Source organism: Pipistrellus kuhlii, unplaced genomic scaffold (genome assembly GCF_014108245.1).
Source record: "Pipistrellus kuhlii isolate mPipKuh1 unplaced genomic scaffold, mPipKuh1.p scaffold_m20_p_2, whole genome shotgun sequence".
NCBI classification, from domain to species: Eukaryota; Metazoa; Chordata; class Mammalia; order Chiroptera; family Vespertilionidae; genus Pipistrellus; species Pipistrellus kuhlii.
Window position 1 is genome coordinate 117,265,448 of NW_023425515.1, and position 19,836 is coordinate 117,285,283.

At 43.2% G+C, this 19,836-nt stretch overlaps 1 protein-coding gene and 1 non-coding gene across 5 annotated transcripts in view; one reads left to right on the forward strand and one right to left on the reverse strand.

Moving 5' to 3' along the window:
• Positions 1-19,836, forward strand: part of PHACTR1 (phosphatase and actin regulator 1) — a 532,833-nt gene that overhangs the window by 31,542 nt on the left and 481,455 nt on the right. The gene's annotated exons all lie outside the window — the stretch shown is intronic.
• Positions 9,388-9,589, reverse strand: LOC118725075. Its single transcript, XR_004989823.1, has one exon. It is a non-coding gene; the product is annotated as a small nucleolar RNA SNORA74 (small nucleolar RNA).

Here is a 19,836-nt window from a genome sequence, read left to right on the forward strand (position 1 = left end):
TAATGAAGTACATTCACAGCAGGTCAGAGGAAGAGCCCTGTTGAGGGGACAAACAAGGGAAGTGGCCTCCTTGGATTTGGTGCTGAGCACAGGCTGGTATGTGCTTAGTGAGAGGGTTGTAAGGCTGTAAAGCCACTGTAATCTGGACTGTGAGGTGACCTCTTTGTATGCATAGGCTAGTGAGACCTGCAGTTTCACACACATGCACACACACCCACACACGCAAGTGCAACGCACACTTGCATACTTACAGTTTTATTTCTGTTGTCTTGATGATACCATTCATATGGTGTATGCATTTTTCTACCTATAAATCACTTTTTCCATTTCTCAAGGCACTTTATTTTTTTCAAGTTTTATTCAGGAATAATTGACATACACCTCTGTATAAGTTTAAGGCAGACAGCATGATGGTTGGATTTGCATATATTGTGAAATAATTACCACACTGTGTTCAGCTAATATTCATCTAAGATGTGACAAACAAAATTAAAATCTCTAATGGAGCAACTAGCGTTAATTTTCTCTTCAAAGTCAAAACCACAATTCTTACTTCTATTGTGCTTTTATTTTTAAAGTTTCTTAGACTGTTTCCTAAATTAGATATTATATCTTGTGTTTGGATCTGATTTCATAGTTTACCCAGTTTCATACACTAGAATAACTATATTAATTTATTTCCTGAAATGAACTACTTTTTAAAAGTAGAAAGTCTACAATGCTTTAGGGTTCATTTAAAAATCAACTCTAAGAATTATATATTTTTTAAAAATTACATTACTGGCAAATTAATTATATATTTCAGGTATCTAAATAGTGACATTTTAAATAAGGTTAAACTGTTCTTGAGAGAAACTTGTACGTAGTCAGGGGTAGGCTGACTTCCAAGACACATCTGTGAGGGTGGAGATTATTCTTCTTTTAATTTGAGGTCACTTTGTCTGGCTGGTCCTATCCCCATAGTCCAGTCATGGTTTCACTCACAGTGAGCTAATGCATAGAGTAGGGATCTGGCAGCGGGGGAGCAGAAGCAGGCAAACCTCAGGGAGCTGAAGGCTTCCCTGAGCTGGTTAAATGTGCCATGCTCTCTAAGTGCTACCTGCAGTGGAACCTGCCAGAAAGTCCTGCTCTTCCCCCGGCAAATTCTCAGTTATTCTGAGCTCCTGGAGGAGGCAGAGAGTTCCCCACTTCTCTCTCTTATACCTGCCAAGGTGTGTGTGTGTGTGTGTGTGTGTGTGCATGCGAGTGAAAGCATGTATGATGATATGTATAAATATGGATGTCACTGTGTGTGACTAAATGTTACTGTGTGTTTAAGCATGTGTTACAGTGAATGTGTAGGGGCATGTGAATGTCAACTTGTATGGTTGTTTGTAGGTGTGTATGAATGTGTGTGAATGAATGAATTGTGTGACTAAATATGTGAATGTGTATGTAAGCATATATGAAGGGATGTGTGTGCATGTGTGTGAGGCTGTGTGAATGTCAATGTGTATGAATGATTGTGAATTGGTGTATATTAATGTGCATGTGTGTGTCTGTACCCTGGGAAGGGAGTTCTTACATTATAACCTCAAGGCCTCAAATGTAGACCTTTGGTCTCCTATTCAGATGAAGTTCAAGTCACAGCGAGACATGGACAGCCTTGAACCACGATACCATCCACTTCTAGCACATGTTCCATAGTGGACATCATCGAAGAAGCCCTGTGAGTCAGTACTTTAGAGAGTAAATTCTACAATTTTCTGTGGTGGCACAATTATCATAGGGAATCAATTATTTGCAGTTAAAATATTTATTAATATAAACATTAAAAAAAACACACCCATTTTAAGCCCCATTGGCACTTCTCAGCTCTCTCCTCCAAGGGCATCTCAGTGGTACAGTGGGCGGTGCGGTTGCCATGGGGGTTCCATCGCCAGCTGCAGGAGGCTGTGTGTCAGGTGAGCTGCTGGGCTCTCTCAGGTGTGAGCTTCCCGGGGGCTGGCCTGCTGTGCGCCTCTCTGCACCTGCACTCGATGGCGACCCCTACGCAGCTGCCCTGCTTCTCTTAACAGGCCTGTGGGGTACACAGGAAGGAACCAAGGCTTGCCCAGGGTTTCTCAATGGACCTCACACTCCTGTCTCTTCTCATCACTGTGTGTCCAGAGGCCTCCTGGGAGCGGGGATTCAGGTGGCCTGAGCAAGTCCCACCATGGTTCTGTTTTAAGGTCTGGCCTTTTCCTTTCTCTTTTTTGGATCGTTTTATCACAGTGAAATTTACCATTTTCACTGTTTTTCAGTGAACAGTGCATTAAGCATATTCATACTGTTGTGTGGCCCACACCACCATCATCTCCATGACTTTTCCCATCTTCTCCAACCAAAACTCTGTCCCAATAAACAACAACTCTGCATCCCCACCCTCACCCACCCCCACCAGCACCACCACAGGTACCTTTATCTTTCCTTCCATCTCTGACTCCAATGGCGTTAGGGACCTCATGCGAGTGGAATCACACGGTAGTTGTCCTCTTTATACTGGCTTTTGCACTGAACATGTCATCAAGGTCCATCCAAGTTATAGATTCTGTCACAATATTCTTCCTGTGTTTTTAATTCAATCTATTGGGTTGATATTGGTTAATAAAGTCATGTGGATTTCAGGTGTACAATTCTATAACACATCATCTGCATGTTGTATTGTGTGCCCAATACCCCAAGTCAAGTCTTCTTCCATGACCATTTGACCCCCTTTACCCTCTTCCACCTCCCCCATTCCCTTTCCCTCTGGTGATCACTATAGTGATATCTTTGTCTATGAGTTGTTGTTTTTCTTTGCTTAATCCCTTCACCTTTTTCACCCAGCCCCACAGCCCCTTTCTCACCTGACAAACGTCAGACTGTTCTCTTTCTATGAGTCTGTTTGTACTTTTTTTGTTAATTTATTTTGTTCATTATATTCCACATATAAGTGAAATCATATGCCATTAGTCTTTCTCTGACTGGCTTATTACACTTACCATAAGGCTCTCCAGGTCCATCCACACTGTCACAAATAGAAAGATTCCCTTGCTTTTCCCAACCAAGTAGTATTCCGTAGTGTCAATGTACCAAAGCATTTTTATCCAATAGTCTACTGATGGACACATGGGTTCCAGATCTTAGTGTTGTAAATAACACTACAATAAGCATAGCAGTGCATATACAATGTCTTTGATTGTTTTGGATGGATACATTCCAAGAAGTGGAATTGATAAAGCATAAGGAAGTTTCATTTTTAATTTTTGAGGTAACTTCTTATTACTTTCCACAGTGGCTGCACAGAATGCATTTCCCACAGAGATGTGTGCCTCCCTGCACACGACGGTGACCCCCATAGAGTTTCCCTGCTCTTCTTAACAGGCTTGTGGGTTAGCCACGGGAACCAAGGTTTGACAATGGTTCTTCAAAAGACCTCACACCTCAGGCTCTTCTCATCACTGTGTGTCCAGAGTCCTCCTTGGAGCGGGAATTCAGGTGGCCTGAGCACTTCCCACCATGGTTCTGTTTTAAAATCTGGCCTTCATTTCCTTTCTCTTTTTTGTATCATTTTATCATGGTGATATTTAACATTCTCAATATTTTTCAATCTACAGTGCAGTAGCATTAAGGACATTCATACTGTTGTACGAACCACACCACCATCATCTCCATGACGTTTCCCATCTTCTCCAACATAAACTCTGGCCCCATTAAACAACAACTCTGCAGCTCACACACCCCCCCCCCCGCCCCACTACCCCCTCCACCACCACCACTGGTACCTTCATCTTACCTCCCATCTCTGACTCCGATGGCACTAAGGACCTCATGTGAGTGGAATCACACAGTAGTTGCCTTTTTTCACTGGCTTTTGTACTAAACATGACAAGGTCCATCCACGTTATTTCACTTACCATAGGCTATCCAGGTCCATCCACGCTGTCACAAAAAGTAAGATTCCCTTCCTTTTCACAGACAAGCAGTATTCCATGATCTCAATGTACCAAAGCATTTTTATCCACTCACCTACTGATGGGCAGGTGGGATGCTTCCAGATCTTCGTATTGTACATAACACTGCAATGAATATAGCAGTGCATATATTCTTTCCAATGAATGTTGCTGATTCCTTGGAATACATTCCCAGAAGTGGAATTGCTCTGCCATAAAGAAGTTCCATTTTTAACTTTTGAGGTAACTCCTTACTGCTTTCCATACTGGCTGCACAAAATGCATTCCCCACAGAGATGTGTGCCTCTCTGTACAGGATGGTGACCCCCTCGAAGCTTCCCTGCTTTTCTTAATAGGTCAGTTGGGTAGTGAGGGGGAACCAAGACTGGCCCAGGGTTTATCAACAGACCACACACCCCAGGCTCTTCTCATCGCTGTGTGTCCAGAGGCCTGCTGGGAGCGGGAATTCAGGTGGCCTGAGCACCTCCGACCATGGTTCTGTTTGAAGACCTGGCCTTCTTTTCCTTTCTCTTTTTTTTTCCCCCGATAGTTTTATCACGGTGACGTTTTCCATTCTCGCTGTTTTTCAATCCACCATGCAGTGGCATTAAGGACATTAATACTGTTGTGCGAACCAAACCACCATCATCACCATCATGCTTCCCATCTTCTCAAATGGAAACTCTGGCCCCATTAAAAAACAACTCTCACCGAAACCGGTTTGGCTCAGTGGATAGAGCATCTGCCTGCGGACTGAAAGTTTCCAGGTTCGATTAGGGTCAATGGCATGTATCCTGGTTGCGGGCACATCCCTAGTAGGGGGAGTGCAAGAGGCAGTTGATTGATTATTCTCTCTCATCGATGTTTCTAACTCTCTATCCCTCTCTCTTCCTCTCTGTAAAAAATCAATAAAATATTAAAAAATAATATTAATAAATAAAAAACAACTCTGCATCTTACCCTCTTACCCCCCACCACCACCATCACCATCACCACTGGTACCTTCATCTTACCTTCCATCTCTGACTCCAAGGCGCTAATGACCGCATGTGAGTGGAATCACACAGTAGTTGTCTTCTTTTCACTGGTTTTTGCACTAAACATGTCAAGGTCCAACCACGTTATTTCACTTACCATAAGGCTCTCCAGGTCCATCCACACAGTGACAAATAGTAAGATTCCCTTCCTTTTCACAGCCAAACAGTATTCCATGATCTCAATGTACCAAAGCATTTTTATCCACTCACCTACTGATGGGCACATGGGATGTTTCCAGATCTTGGTATTGTACATAACACTGCAATGAACATAGCAGTGAATATATTCTTTCCAATCAATGTCGCTGATTCCTTGGGATACATTCCCAGAAGTGGAATTGCTGTGCCATATGAAAGTTCCATTTTTAATTTGTGAGGTAACTCTTTAATACTTTCCACAGTGGCTGAACAAAATGCATTCCCCATAGAGATGTGTGCCTCTCTGCACAGGATGGTGACCCCCACACAGCTTCCCTGCTTTTCTTAAGGGGTCTGTGGGGTAGCCAGGGTGAAGCAAGGCTTGCCCATGGTTCTGCAATTGACCTCACACCCCTGGGATGCTTCCAGATCTTTGTATTGTACATAACACTGCAATGAGCATAGTGGTGAATATATTCTTTCCAATCAAATCAATGTCGCTGATTCCTTGGGATACATTCCCAGAAGTGGAATTGCTCTGCCATAAAGAAGTACCATCTGTAACTTTTGAGGTAACTCCTTACTGCTTTCCATACTGGCTGCACAAAATGCATTCCCCACAGAGATGGGTCCCTCCCTGCACAGGATAGGGACCTCCTGGAAGCTTCCCTGCTTTTCTTAATAGGTCGGTTGGGTAGCGAGGGGAAACCAAGATTTGCCCAGGGTTTCTCAATGGACCTCACACCCCAGGCTCTTCTCATCGCTCTGTTTCCAGAGGCCTGCTGGGAGAGGGAATTCAGGTGGCCTGAGCACCTCTGACCATGGATCTGTTTGAGGAACTGGACTTCTTTTCATTTCTCTCTCTCTCTCTCTCTCTCTCTCTCTCTCTCTCTCTCTCTCTCTCTCTCTCTCTCTCTCTCTCTCTTTGGGATAGTTTTATCACGGTGACGTTTTCCATTCGCACTGGTTTTCAATCCACAGTGCAATGGTGTTCAGGACATTGATATTGTTGTGTGAACCAAACCATCATCATCTCCATCATGTTTCCCATCTTCTCCAATGGAAACTCTGGCCCCATAAAAAAAACGTAACCTAAACCTGTTTGGCTCAGTGGATAGAGCATCGACCTGTGGACTGAAAGTTCCCAGATTTGATTCTGGTCAAGGGCATGAATCTTGGTTGCAGGCACATCGCTAGTAGGGGGAGTGCAATAGGCAGCTGATCGATTTTTCTCTCTCATCGATGTTTCTAACTCTCTATCCCTCTCTCTTCCTCTCTGTAAAAAATCAATAAAATATTTAAAAATAATATTAATAAATAAAAATAAATAAAAAACAACTCTGCATCTTGCCCTTGTTCCCCCACCACCACCACCATCACCATCACCACTGGTACCTTCATCTTACCTTCCATCTCTGATTCCGATGGCGCTAAGGACCTCATGTGAGTGGAATCATACAGTAGTTGTCTTCTTTTGACTGGCTTTTGCACTAAACATGTCAAGATCCATCCACATTATTTTACTTACCATAAGGCTTTCCAGGTACATCCATGCTGTCACAAATATTGTATTAAGATTCCCTTCCTTTTCACAGCCAAGCAGTATTCCATGATTTCAATGTACCAAAGCATTTTTATCCACTCACCTGCTGATGGGCACAGGGCTGCTTCCAGATCTTGGTATTTTACATAACACTAAAATGAGCATAGCCGTGAATATATTCTTTCCAATCAATGTCGCTGATTCCTTGGGATACATTCCCAGAAGTGGAATTGCTCTGCCATAAAGAAGTACCATCTTTAACTTTTGAGGTAACTCCTTACTGCTTTCCATACTGGTTGCACAAAATGCATTTCCCATAGAGATTTGTGCCTCTCTGCACACGATGTTGACCCCCACGCAGCTGCTCTGCTTTTCTTAATACTCTGGTGGGGTAGCTGAACCAAGGTTTACCCAAGGTTTCTCAATGGACCTCACACCCCAGGCTCTTCTCTTCACAGCATGTCCAGAGGCCTGCTGTGAGTGGGGATTCAGGTGGCCTGAGCATGTCCCACCTTGGTTTTGTTTGAAGACCTGGCCTTTATTTCCTTTCTCTAATTTTAATCGTTGTATCACAGTGAAATTTATCATTTCCATTGTTTTTCAGTGCACAGTGCAGTGGCATTAAGGACATTGATAGTGTTGTGCAGCCCACACTACCATCATCTCCATCACTTTTCCCATCTTCTCCAACTGAAATTCTGTCCCCAGTAAACCATCTGCATTCCTCCTTCTCTCTACACCTTCATCTTTTTCACCCAGACTCACAGCCACTTTCCCTCTGATAGCTGTTAGCCTGTTCTCTTTCTATGAGTCTGTTTGTATTTTCTATGTTAATCTATTTTGCTAATTAGATTCCACATACAAGTGAAATCCTATGGCATTAAGTCTTTCTCTGACTGGCTTATTTCACTTACCATAAGGCTCTCCACTCTGTCACAAATAGTAAGATTCCCTTCCTTTTCACAGCCAAGCAGTATTCCATGGGGTCAATATACCAAAGCATTTTCATCCACTCACCTACAGATGGGCACATCGGCTGCTTCCAGATATTGGTATTGTAAATAACAATGCAATGAACATAGCAGTGCATATATTCTTTTCAATCAATGTTGCTGATTCCTTGGGATACATTCCCAGAAGTGGAATTGCTGAGACATAAGGAAGTTCCATTTTTAATTTTTGAGGTAACTCCTTACTGCTTTCCACAGTTGCTGCACAAAATGCATTCCCCACAGAGATGTGTGTCTCTTTGCACAATATCGTGACCCCCGCACAGCTTATCTGCTTCTCTTAACAGGCCTTTGGGTAGACAGGAGGGAACCAAGGCTTGCCCAGGGTTTCTCAATGGACCTCGCACCCCAGGCTCTTCTCATCACTGTGTGTCCAGAGGCCTGCTGGGAGCGGGGATTCAGGTGACCTGAGCATGTCTGACCATGGTTCTATTTTAAGATCTGGCCTTCTTTTCCTTTCTCTTTTTTGGATCATTTTATCACAATGAAATTTTCCATTTTCATTATTTTGTCAATGCACAGTGCAGTTGTGTGGCCCACACCACCATCTTCTCCATCACTTTCTCCATCTTCTCCAACCAAAACTCTGTCCCCAGTAAACTCTGCATTTCACCCCCATTTCCCCCAACCCCCACCACCAATGGTACCTTCACTTTCCTTCCATCTCTGACTCCGATGGGGCTAGGGACCTCATGTGAGTGGAATCTCACAGTAGTAATCTTCTTTTCACTGGCTTTTGCACTGAACGTGTCGTTAAGGTCCATCCACATTATAGCTTCTATCACAATATTCTTCCTGTGATTTAAATTGAATCTATTGGTTAATAACATCATGTGGGATATGCTACTTGTAAAGCTAACTGGATCCTGCTCTGATGTCATCTGAATCTGGCCACTGAGGAGGCCTCCTGGGAGGGACTCTGGTGCCAGCCAATTTCAGATGCTTCCTGTGACTGGCCCTGGGCAACCTCTTTTGAGCTACAAAGCAATTCACAGTGTGTGGCTACCTCTGCCAGGCCTGAATGAGCACAAGAAGGTCCAAACCACGTCTGGCTTTTCTTAGCACTGGGCCTAGGGGCCGGTCAACAAAGCTCCCAAGGCACCCCAAGATCTGGCTCCACCTGCTGGCTGCCTGTTAGGCTCAGTCACTGAAAGAGCCTCTGCAAGTACTCAGATTGCGTGAGACAGGTTCTCAGTGACTACTCAAGTAATTCCACTGCTAAGAGTGGAATTTAAAAGTCACTACAGGTTGCTTCCCAGGAGTTAAGATGTCTGGGATCCATAGTCTGAGATCAGCCATGTGAGCTTAAGGGCTTTGCAGAGTGTTGGTGAGTTCTCCAAGGCCAGGAAGCTGCTTGTCATGGTGGGCAATTCTTGGGTCCCCTGGAATGTGGTTGGGGAAGGAGAACATGACAGGGTCATGCAGCTGTGATCCTATTACTGTGTCATGAAAAGTATAGTCTCTACATGTGTGGCTGATACTATAATAGCCGATGCTTCCCTCCATTTCCTTCCTAAGGAAACTGTAGTTCTGTTCAGATGTCCACCCAGATGCATGTTCCCTAGCTTCCTGGCCAACACTGTGCCAGCCCTCTGTCCTCTGTCTTCCCTGGCAGGAGTGCAGGGAAGAGCAGGTAAAAGTCACTTGTCCCTTGGGAAGGTTGAAAATGCTATTAGAACCATTAAGGCTTAAAAAAACGTTTTCTCTGTGTCTGCTCCCACACCAGAACTAAGCAGCCAAAGTGATGCTTAGCTTGCTCTCAAGGAAGCACAATTCTGCCTTGCCCAGTGCCAGCTGTGGTCAGAACACTGACAGAGGTGACTGGAGGAAGAAGACAGAGCATTCCTCTCCCAGCAGTGTAACACCATCACAGACAGGATTCTGTCTGCACAGGTGACTACTGCTGGAGCCCTTCAGACTTTTAGATATGATTTATATTTTTTATATTTTTTAAAGATCACTTCCTGATTTTTCATTTTATGTTTATTATTTTTAAATTTCATTTTTAATAATTAATTTTTTTCAATTAGAGTTGGCATTCAATATTTCAAGTTTACAGCATAGACATATATAGAACTTGCAGTGATCCCCCAGAATAGTCTAGTATGGGGTTTCTTTTAAAAGGGTATCAGTCCTATTCATGAGAGCTCCACCCTCATGATCCAATCAGCCTCAAAGTCTCCCACCTTTTGCTGAAACCCTTTGGTTCAGTGAATAGACCATAGCCCTGCGAATTGAAGTGTCCTGGGTTCAATTCCTGTCAAAGACATGTACCTTGGTTGCTGGCACATCCCCAGGAGTGGGTGTGCAGAAGGCAGCTAATGGATAATTTTTTCTCATCCATGTTTCTAACTCTCTATCTCTCTCCCTTCCTCTCTCTGTAAAAAATCAATAAAATATATTTTTTAAAAGGTACCCACCTATTTTTAATTGAATTTATTGGGCTGACATTAGTTAATAAAATTATATAGTTTTCAGGTACACATTTATGTAATGAATTATCTGTATACTTAGAGCCCTGGTGCAAAAAATTCATGAATGGGGGGAGTGTCCTTCAGCCCAGCCTTCACCCTCTCCAATCTGGGATCCTTTGAGGGATGTCCGACTACCTGAGATCAGGTCTAAACAAGCAGTCGGACATCCCTCTCACAATCCAGAACGGCTTGCTCTCAAGTACTCGCCTGCCTGCCTTCCTGATTGCCTCTAAACATTTCTGCCTGCCAGCCTGATCACACCCTGATTGATGTCTAACTGCTCCCCTGCCAGCCTGTTTGCCCCCAACTTCTCTCCTCTGCTGGCTGGGTCACTCCTAACTGCCCTCTCCTGGAGACCTGGTCCCTCTCAACTTCCCTCCCTTGCAGGCCTGGTCCCTCCCAATTGCCCTGCCCTGCTGACCATCTTGTGGTGGCCATCTTGTGTCCATATGGGGGTAGGATCTTTGACCACATGGGGGTAGCCATCTTGTGTGTTGGAGTGATGGTCAATCTACATATTACTCTTTTATTAGATAGGATAGAGGCCTGGTGCATGGGTGGAGACCAGCTGGTTTGCACTGAAGGGTGTCCCAGATGGATCAGGGTAGGAATTCCTTTAGGGTGTGGGGTGGTCTGAGAGATGGGCCTGTGGTGGTTTTCAGGCCGGCCACCCACCCCAGTGACCCAAGCAGAGGCCCAGGTATCTGGAATTTATTTATCTTCTACAATTGAAACTTTGTAGCCTAGAATGAAGGCCTGAGCCAGCCAGGGCAGCAGAAGCTTGGCTTCCTCCATCACCCTGGCCTCCTGCTCTTTCAGCTCCGTGGCTGCTGCCATTTCTGTTGGAATTTATTTACCTTCTATAATTGAAACTTTGTACCCTTGAGTGGAGGCCTGGGCCCACTGGGAGTGTGTGGAAAGCTTGGCTTCCTCCATTGCCAGGGAAACCCAAGCCTCCCTCCTGTTCTCTGTGGCTTCATCCATCTTGGTTAGGGTTAATTTGCATTCTCTCTCTGGTTAGCTGGTGGGTGTGGCTGGTGAATGTGGCTGGTGGGGGTGGCTGGTGGGTGTTGCAGAGTGGTGGTTAATTGCATATTACTCCTTTATTAGGTAGGATTGTATTGTGTGTTCACCACCCCAAGGTAAGTCTCCTTCCATCACCATCTGTCCCCCTTTGCCATCTCCTACTTCCCCATCCCCTGTAGAGATCACTTTATGATTTGACATTTGAAATGACATTTGAGATGTGCCTTGAGAGCCCAGGTAGGATTTAGATAGTTGAAGAGGGTGAGAATGTGTTTCAAGTACAGAGAGTGAGCACATGGCCTGGAGGCAGGAGAGATAAAGACTGGAAAGACCAGAGCACATGCCCCTCAGATGCCTGTCAGTGAGGGGACCTGAGAGGGAAACAGAAGACCCTCCATGGAAGGGGCAAGGCTGAGGAGAAAAGGAACCAACCATAGAGTGGTCAGAACAAAAGAGATAATGGGCCCTCCATCAGAAGGCAGGAAGAACAGGGGACCATGGGAAGGAGCAGGGCTGGGGGAACAGGGAAACTTCTTGTGGGGAAAGGGGACCCTCCTTGGAGGGAGCAGTGTCCCATGTCATCCCTCCCTCCTCTCCTATCCTCCCTGCTCTGCCCCCTCCATGGAGGGTCCCTCCCCCCTGCCCTGTACCCTCAATGGAGGGTCCTCTGTTTCCCTGCCCTGTCCCTCACTCACCGGCCTCTGAGAGGTGTGTGCTCAGGTCTCCAGTGTTCATCTCTCCTACCTCCAGGCCATGTTCCCACTCTCTGTACCTGAAGTACATCTCACCCTCTTCATCTGTATGGATTCTACACCCTCAAATATAATTTTAAATGCCAAAAATCACAGTGACCGTTAAAAAATATAAACCTGATCATGTCATTCCCCACACAAGGGCCCTTTACTCACCCGTCCTCTCCTGCACCCAGCCAGCCTGGTTCTCCCTGCCCTGGAGGCACTTGCTGTCCTTTTGGTGGTGGCTTCCCCTTTCTCCATGTGGCCAGCTCTGCCTCAACAGCCGAGTCTGAGTTTAAATATGACAAGATCTTGGGGAGCTCTTCTTGAGCCTGCAGGGGAGTCACCCTGCAGTGGCCCCAGCCCAGCCTGGTGGGGTGTCATGTGGCAACATGTCATAGAACTAAGACAGGTCACAATGATAAGGCAGGTTACAGAGGTAACCTGGCAACTCTCCTGGGTTAGGCAGGTGGTGAAGTTAACCAGGTGTTTCTTTGTTTTTAAATCAGTGATTGGACATTTATTGAGCACCAAATCCCAGACCCTGTACTGAACATGCAGAAGTTGTGGCCCCACTCTGAGGTCCTGGCTCTCAGTGACCAGGTGTTCTTGAAAGTGGGAAGTGGGCAGGAGGGTGGTTAGGGATGCCATGGAAGGGACTCAACACGCATTGTTGGCCTTGAGGCTAGAGAAAGGGATCACAGACCAAGGTTTTCTGGAGGACCCTGGCAGCTGGCAGTGGCTTAGGCAGAGACATGGAACAGAATGGTCCCATAGGAGTAGATATGCCGGCACCCATGAGCAGGGGACGGGCTGGGTCTCCCAGCCCCTCTCAGCACCTGAAAGGTAACCTGTGAAGGCCTGCCCCCAAGACCCAGGTCCAGGGAGGGCTACAGGAAGAGCACATGTGTTCAATGAGTTTGGGACTGAAGGTTTCTTTTCTGATTTCATAGAATGTGATCTATATACTAGAGGCCTGGGGCACAAAATTCATACATGGGGTGGGGGAGTGTCCCTCAGCTCAGCCTGCACCCTCTCCAATCTGGGATCCGTTGAGGGATGTCTGACTACCTGGCAGTCATACACCCCTCTCACAATCCAGGACTGCTGGCTCCCAACTACTCATCTGCCTGCCTTCCTGATTGCCCCTAACCACTTCTGCCTGCCATCCTGATCACCCCTTAACCACTCCCCTACCAGTCTGATTGATGTCTAACTGCTCCCTGCCAGCCTGTTTGCCCCCAACTTCCCTCCTCTGCTGGCCGGGTCACTCCTAACTGCCCTCCCCTGGAGACCTGGTCCCTCTCAACTTCCCTCCCTTGCAGGCCTGGTCCCTCCCAATTGCCCTGCCCTGCTGACCATCTTGTGGTGGCCATCTTGTGTCCATATGGGGGCAGGATCTTTGACCATATGGGGGCAGCCATCTTGTGTGTTGGAGTGATGGTCAATCTACATATTACTCTTTTATTAGATAGGATAGAGGCTTGGTGCATGGGTGGAGACCAGCTGGTTTGCACTGAAGGGTGTCCCAGATGGATCAGGGTGGGAATTCCTTTAGGGTGTGGAGTGGTCTGGGAGATGGGCCTGTGGTAGTTTGCAGGTGGGCCACACTCCCTGATGACCCAAGCACCAGAGGCCCTGGTATCTGAAATTTATTTATCTTCTATAATTGAAACTTTGTAGCCTTAAGCAGAGGCCTGGGGCAGCCAGGGAGTGTGGAAAGCTTTGCTTCCTCCATTGCTGGGGGCAACCTTAGCCTGCTCTCTCCAGCTACCTGGCTGCCGCCATTTCTGTTTAGATTTGTTTACTTTCTATAATTGAAACTTTGTACTCTTGAGTGGAGGCCTAGGTTGGCAAGAGCAGGCAGAAAGCTTGGCTTCTTCCATTGCCTGAGAAACCCAAGCCTCCCTCCTGCTCTCTGTGTCTGTAGCCATCTTGATTGTGTTTATTTGCATACTCGCTCTGATTGGCTTTTGGGTATGGCTTGTTGGTGTAGCAGAGTGATGGTTAATTTGCATATTACTCTTTTATTTGGTAGGATTCTTATTTATTACTTATTGTATTATTTTCCATATGAATAACTGTTAGCCTATTTTTGCTCACCCTGTATATTAGGGGAACTATGTACATGTTCCAGAATGAAAGGTACCTTCTAGATATGGGGAATGACAAGCAAAGAGACTAGAATAACATGTGAAACTTTGTGTTTCCAGCTAAGGAATTCCAAATCTGATACTGAGTCTAATATACTAACACAGAGGAGACCTGTTGTCAGATTGATTTTTATCAGGACACAAATATGGAGAATAGATTGTAGAGAGCAAGATTAGAGGCAAAGAGAACCACTGAGAAGCTACTGAAGGACCCCAGCCAGAAGGAAAGACAGCCTGAAAAGGGATATGACAGTGAATTTGTCAGGAGAGAGGCACCATTGACATTCTTCTGTGGATTATATCGTGGTGGGGTGAGAATACAGAAGGTGAGAGAGGAGGTATTTCAAATAATGTCCAAATGGTTTCTTGGACCCATTGGATGAATAATGAACCTGTTCACTAAAAGAGGAAATTTGAAGAAAATCAGGATGTAGAAAGGAAAAAGATAAAGTCAAATTTAGATTATTTTTATTTTGGAGACCCTATAGACTATCCAACCATAGATTACCATAGAGAATAAGTTCTATAAGTGTAAAGTTTGGTATAGAGATCTTGGAAAACCATCCAAAATATTCTGTGTGCCTTTGTAATTCCTAAAATAATTTCACTAGTGTGTTTTATATCCACCTTTGAATATGTAGTTCCACTGGTCCTTAATATTCCTCTCACATTATTAAAAGAATTGATTGTTAAAACACACACATTTATTTTCTAAATTAAAAGTTTTCACTATGAATACAGTATTTTCTGCCTAGCACTAATTCTTAAAATTAATATTCCACTTGAAATATTTAAATGAGCCAAATATTTGAAGTCACCAACATTAGTTCTAATTCTGGATTGTTTTTACATTAGAAATAAAATTCCAAGTTATCATTTATGAGATCATTTGAAGAATACAAGTTTATTGTTTTTTAATCACAATTTAGCTCAGACACTTTACAGAACTATAGACTGTCACAGAGTGTGACAAAAGAAGAAAGAAAAAAAGAGACTCAGATATAGCTAGATAAAAATAGACCTTACTTTTCATTTGAACCTACACAGAAAAATTTTTCTCTTCTATTTAGTTGATTATGCACTATTTAGTTATTAAACTTTATAGATGGCAGGCAGAGAAAAAACTTCATAGCTTAGCCTAACTTAACCCTTCCATCCTGAAAAAAAGACCACACTCAAAACATCATACTGCAAAGCTGATTTTACCTTAGTCCTGTATCCTATGCTAGTTCACTCACCTTGAGGTGTATAAACGTTGAAAAAGGAAATGTGAGTGAGAAGAGGATTTATATTCATGTTGCAAGGCCTTGGTATTTATAATCTCATTTAGTCCTAGAAAAGAAAATTTGTGAATTACTTATTATTCGATATTATCATTTTTTACAGAAGTAATCCATGTTTCCAATAGTCAAGTAACTTCCCAAGCTCACACAGCTATTAGAAATGGAGCCAGAATTACAATCTTGAACCTTCTGATTCTTTCTACTTCATTGTAGTTCTATATTCTTTTGACAACTATGACAATACTAGGAAAGCTGTGTGGACATACATGGCTCATTTATTTCCACACATTCAAGGATAGAATGTCTATATAAGATATAATATGGCAATGGAGTTGTTTGTGTATTACCTTTAGGCTCCCCTCCTTAAAAAGTAATGTTTTACTTTCATCTATTTTGGAAGCTATCACTGTGGGATGGTGGGTCCCTGACTTGAAGTTGGGGTGTGGTGGAGGGAGGTAATCTGTCTAAGTGTTTATGAGAGCTTTATATGATACTTATAGCTTGCTTTTCCCTCTCACTATTGATGTAACACATAACAGCTTTACAGGACTTAGAAAATATAAACAAACAACAAAACTCAACTATAACCATCATCTAAAAATAGGGACTCTTCTTGCCCTGGCCAGATAGCGCCAGATAGCGTAATAGAGAATTGTTCCAATACACCCAATACATCAAGGTTGAGGTCCCAGTCAAGGCACATACAAGAATGCATAAATAAGTGAAACAACAAATCAATCTCTCTCTCTCAAAAAAAAAAAAAAGTAAATAAATAATAAATAATAGGTATCTTTACAACCTGGTAAATAGTCTTATATTATTTTTATCCACATGGGAACACACATATATAATCTTTTAACCTAAATCAAGCCTCTCAGATTTATTACCTTTAATGTTCTGTTTTAACATAAAAAATAAATAAAATATTCATATATTGGGGTAGTTCATTTTGACTGATATAGGAATTAGTCAAATACAATTTGGGCTGAGAGAGCAATAACCCATGCTTTGTTTTGTCCCAAAAGGTTAATGGTCTGGGTTTATGATCCAGGACCTGTTCTGCTATTGTTTACTAGACAAAATCTCTGACTCAGAACCTGTGATCTGATCATTATATGATCAAGTCATCCATAGACACAATAGAACACAAATAAAATATCTACTGAATATATATTGAGCCAGCCTTCCTCTTAGCAACATACATATAAAAATTTTGTGTTTTCCCACCCCTCACAACCACAATATGTTTTTATTCTTATTATAACTCTAGGAGCCCAGTGCACGAATTTGTGTACCTTGAAAGGAGCTATGGGCTGCGAGGCTGCAGTGGGCACAGGGGTGGGTCTTAGCCCATCCGCCATGCCCCTACTTGGCCCCTCCTTCCCTGGCCCCAGGTCCTCTGTTTGCAAGCAGCCTTGATCACATCACTGCTCCCACTTGCTGATGGTGCTAGCCCCACTCACATCCACTGATGGCACAGAGTTATTGGGGCCAGCTCCAGCAGCGAGTGTGAGTGGGGCAGGTGCTGTCAGGGAGTGTGAGCAGCGGCTGCTACCCCAATCACCCCTCAGGAGCTGAGGGAGGTGGAGAAGCCCTCAAGGGCAATCAGGACCGGCAGCTACTGTTTGCACCCGCTGACGGTGCCTAGTAATCAGGCCTGGCCCTGGGCACAGGCAGTGGGTGTGAGCAGGGCCAGCACTGGCAGCAGGTGTGAGCCCTGGGTAGGACCACGGCACATGGGAGCAAAGAATTTTCAGTAACCACCAGATGATCACTCCAACAACAGCAACCAGCGCCCCACCTTGGTCTGGTGCCCTCCCCACCCCCCAGTCACCTGCTCCACCTTCCTGCCACAGCTGATGCCCAACATGTCCCATGCATGCCCCCTGGTGATCAGCACACGTCATAGCAACCAGTCAGTTCAGTTCAGTTGTTCCCCTATCCTGTCTATTTGCATATTAGCCTTTTATTATATAGGCTATGCAACACTTTATTACATACTAAGAGCAAGTGCCCAGATCTTTTTAATATTGCATTGACCACTATCATGTCTGTAATAATAAAACATTAGAATCAGAAGTGACTTAATTCAACTGGCTCCTTTTACAGGTAATAAAATTGAGACACTAAAGAAAGGAAAAGCAAAAATAACTAACATATACTAGAAGCAATACATGTTTATTTTATTCAAAATCACAAACTTAGAGTTATATATGATTGTCCCAATTTATAGAAAATTAATATTCATTGAGATTTCACATCTGTGAAGAGATAGAGCCAGGATTCAACCATGAGTTATTTTGACTCAGCTTTCACCTAAAACAACCTCGTTTTCTAGAAAGAGGTGACTTATCTAAAATAGATAGTAGAAGGTGGCAGATCAAAAGCTAGAATCCTATCTTCTGTTACCTAGTCTAATAACTCTACATTTTGTTGTTGTACATGAGGCTCAATGGGATTCAAGCCCATGGTTTTGCCTCTAAAATCTATTTGAAAGTAACAAGGCCCAGCAGTTTGCCACACAAAAATATAATATGTTCAAGTTTATGTCACCCTTTTGTACATTGAATATAAATTACAAATATTAGAACCTCTAGATTTCAAAGTATAGCATTAATTACAGCAACTATATTATAATCAATCATGTAGAAGATATAAAATTAGAATGAATAAATTTTAACATTACCTAAGTATTAAATCAGATTGGAAAAATGACTTATATATCTTAACCAGGTATGTTAAACATTTACTAAATAATAGAAAGCTGTTTGGTGTCCAACTCAGTTCAACATACAAAGCCTGAAATACAGTTTCCTTTCTAGCATGTTTTAACAGCTAGCCTCCAGCCACTCTGCACAGTATCTACTTTAAGAAGCTGAGAAGAAGGAAACAACGAACATTTGTTGCCCGCCTACCATTTGTCAAGCTCTGTGTTAGGTGTTTTACATTCATTATATAATGTTTTATCCTCCAAAGGCCCAGTGAGATGGTTGATTTTATTTCTAGTTTACATGTAAAGAAACAAGAGCTTGAAGAGCTCACTAACTTTTTTCAAATATCTAATAAGCATTAAGCTTGGGAATTATGCCAAGGTTTAATTTCACAGTGACAGCCTTACTTAGAGCTGGAGAGTAACGATACTTTTAACATAATACATCTTTATTGGGACTTTTTGAATCCTCATAGAAACCCTAACACATATGTGCTATGCAGTCCCATCTTATAGATATACAAGAGGTTGGTGACTTGCATGAAAGCATACAACTATTAAATGTGGAATATGGGTACAAACTCAGGAAGGCTAACCTTAAAGTCTGTGCTGTTAACATTTATTTCATACTGTCTGGGAGGATACTAATAATCTACATTATAGTGTTTATATATTCATACAAGGTAAAAATTACAAAGTGCCAGAGATGGACAGAGATAAAGAAAAAAGAAAGTAACTACATCCTCACAGTTTTGCTGCATCGAGGATGGGAATAAAAACCCTCCAGCCACAGAGGATGGGCAGAGTTTAGACATGCAAAGATAAGAGGAGGTAAAGAAAGGTTTTCCAGTGGAAAGATTTGTACTGTCATTTGATGTTTGTTCAACTTTTGCTTAAATCCTCTACCTTAAAATTTGTTAATTGATCCATAAAACTAATATTTGGATTTTATGATTGACATAGATAGCACCTAAGCATTCATGGTTGATGCTTTGAGTCCATTGAGAACCTATGAGGATTACTTATCCAGTGCTGCATATCCAATTACCCCCAAACATTACCCTGCAGTTTCTTTAGGTCAGGAATAGAGAGTGTCTTAGCTGGGTGGTTCTGGCTCAGGTCTGAGGCAGCAGTCAAGATGTTGACCAAGATTGCAGTCATCCAGATTCTTGACTGGGGCTTCCAAGGTGGTGCACACACATGGTGCTTGGCAGGAGGTCTCAAGTTTCTTGCCATGTGAGCCTCTCGGGCATCTTGGGTGTGTCCATGTCATTGCAGATGGCTTCTCCCAGAACAAGACACATAAAGAGAAAGCCAGGTAGAAGCCATAGTGTATTTTCTGAGGTTCATTTGGAATAACTCACTATCATTTCTACCATATTCTACTAGTCACAGAGAATAAGTTTGTTTCAATATGGGAGGAGACACCACAACAAATAAATACCAAGAGTTGGGAATCATCGTGGACCATCTTGGAGGATGGTTACTATCGCACACAAGTTTACAGGAGAAGAATTTTTAAAAAAGAAACAGAGAACATGGCTCCTATATTTGAACATGTTTTGCTACTCTATTTTATACTTTTTTTTGCTACTCTATTTTATAAGTGGTTTTTAAACTAGGCACACTTTTACATAAGTCAATATTTAGTCCTCTGAGGGAGAAGTCACTATGCCAATTTTAGGGTAGCTATTAAATAGTCTGGCATTCATCATTATCCAGGCATCGATTTGAGGAAAGCTAGCTATTCAAGCCTTAAAGGAAGAATCAGAACA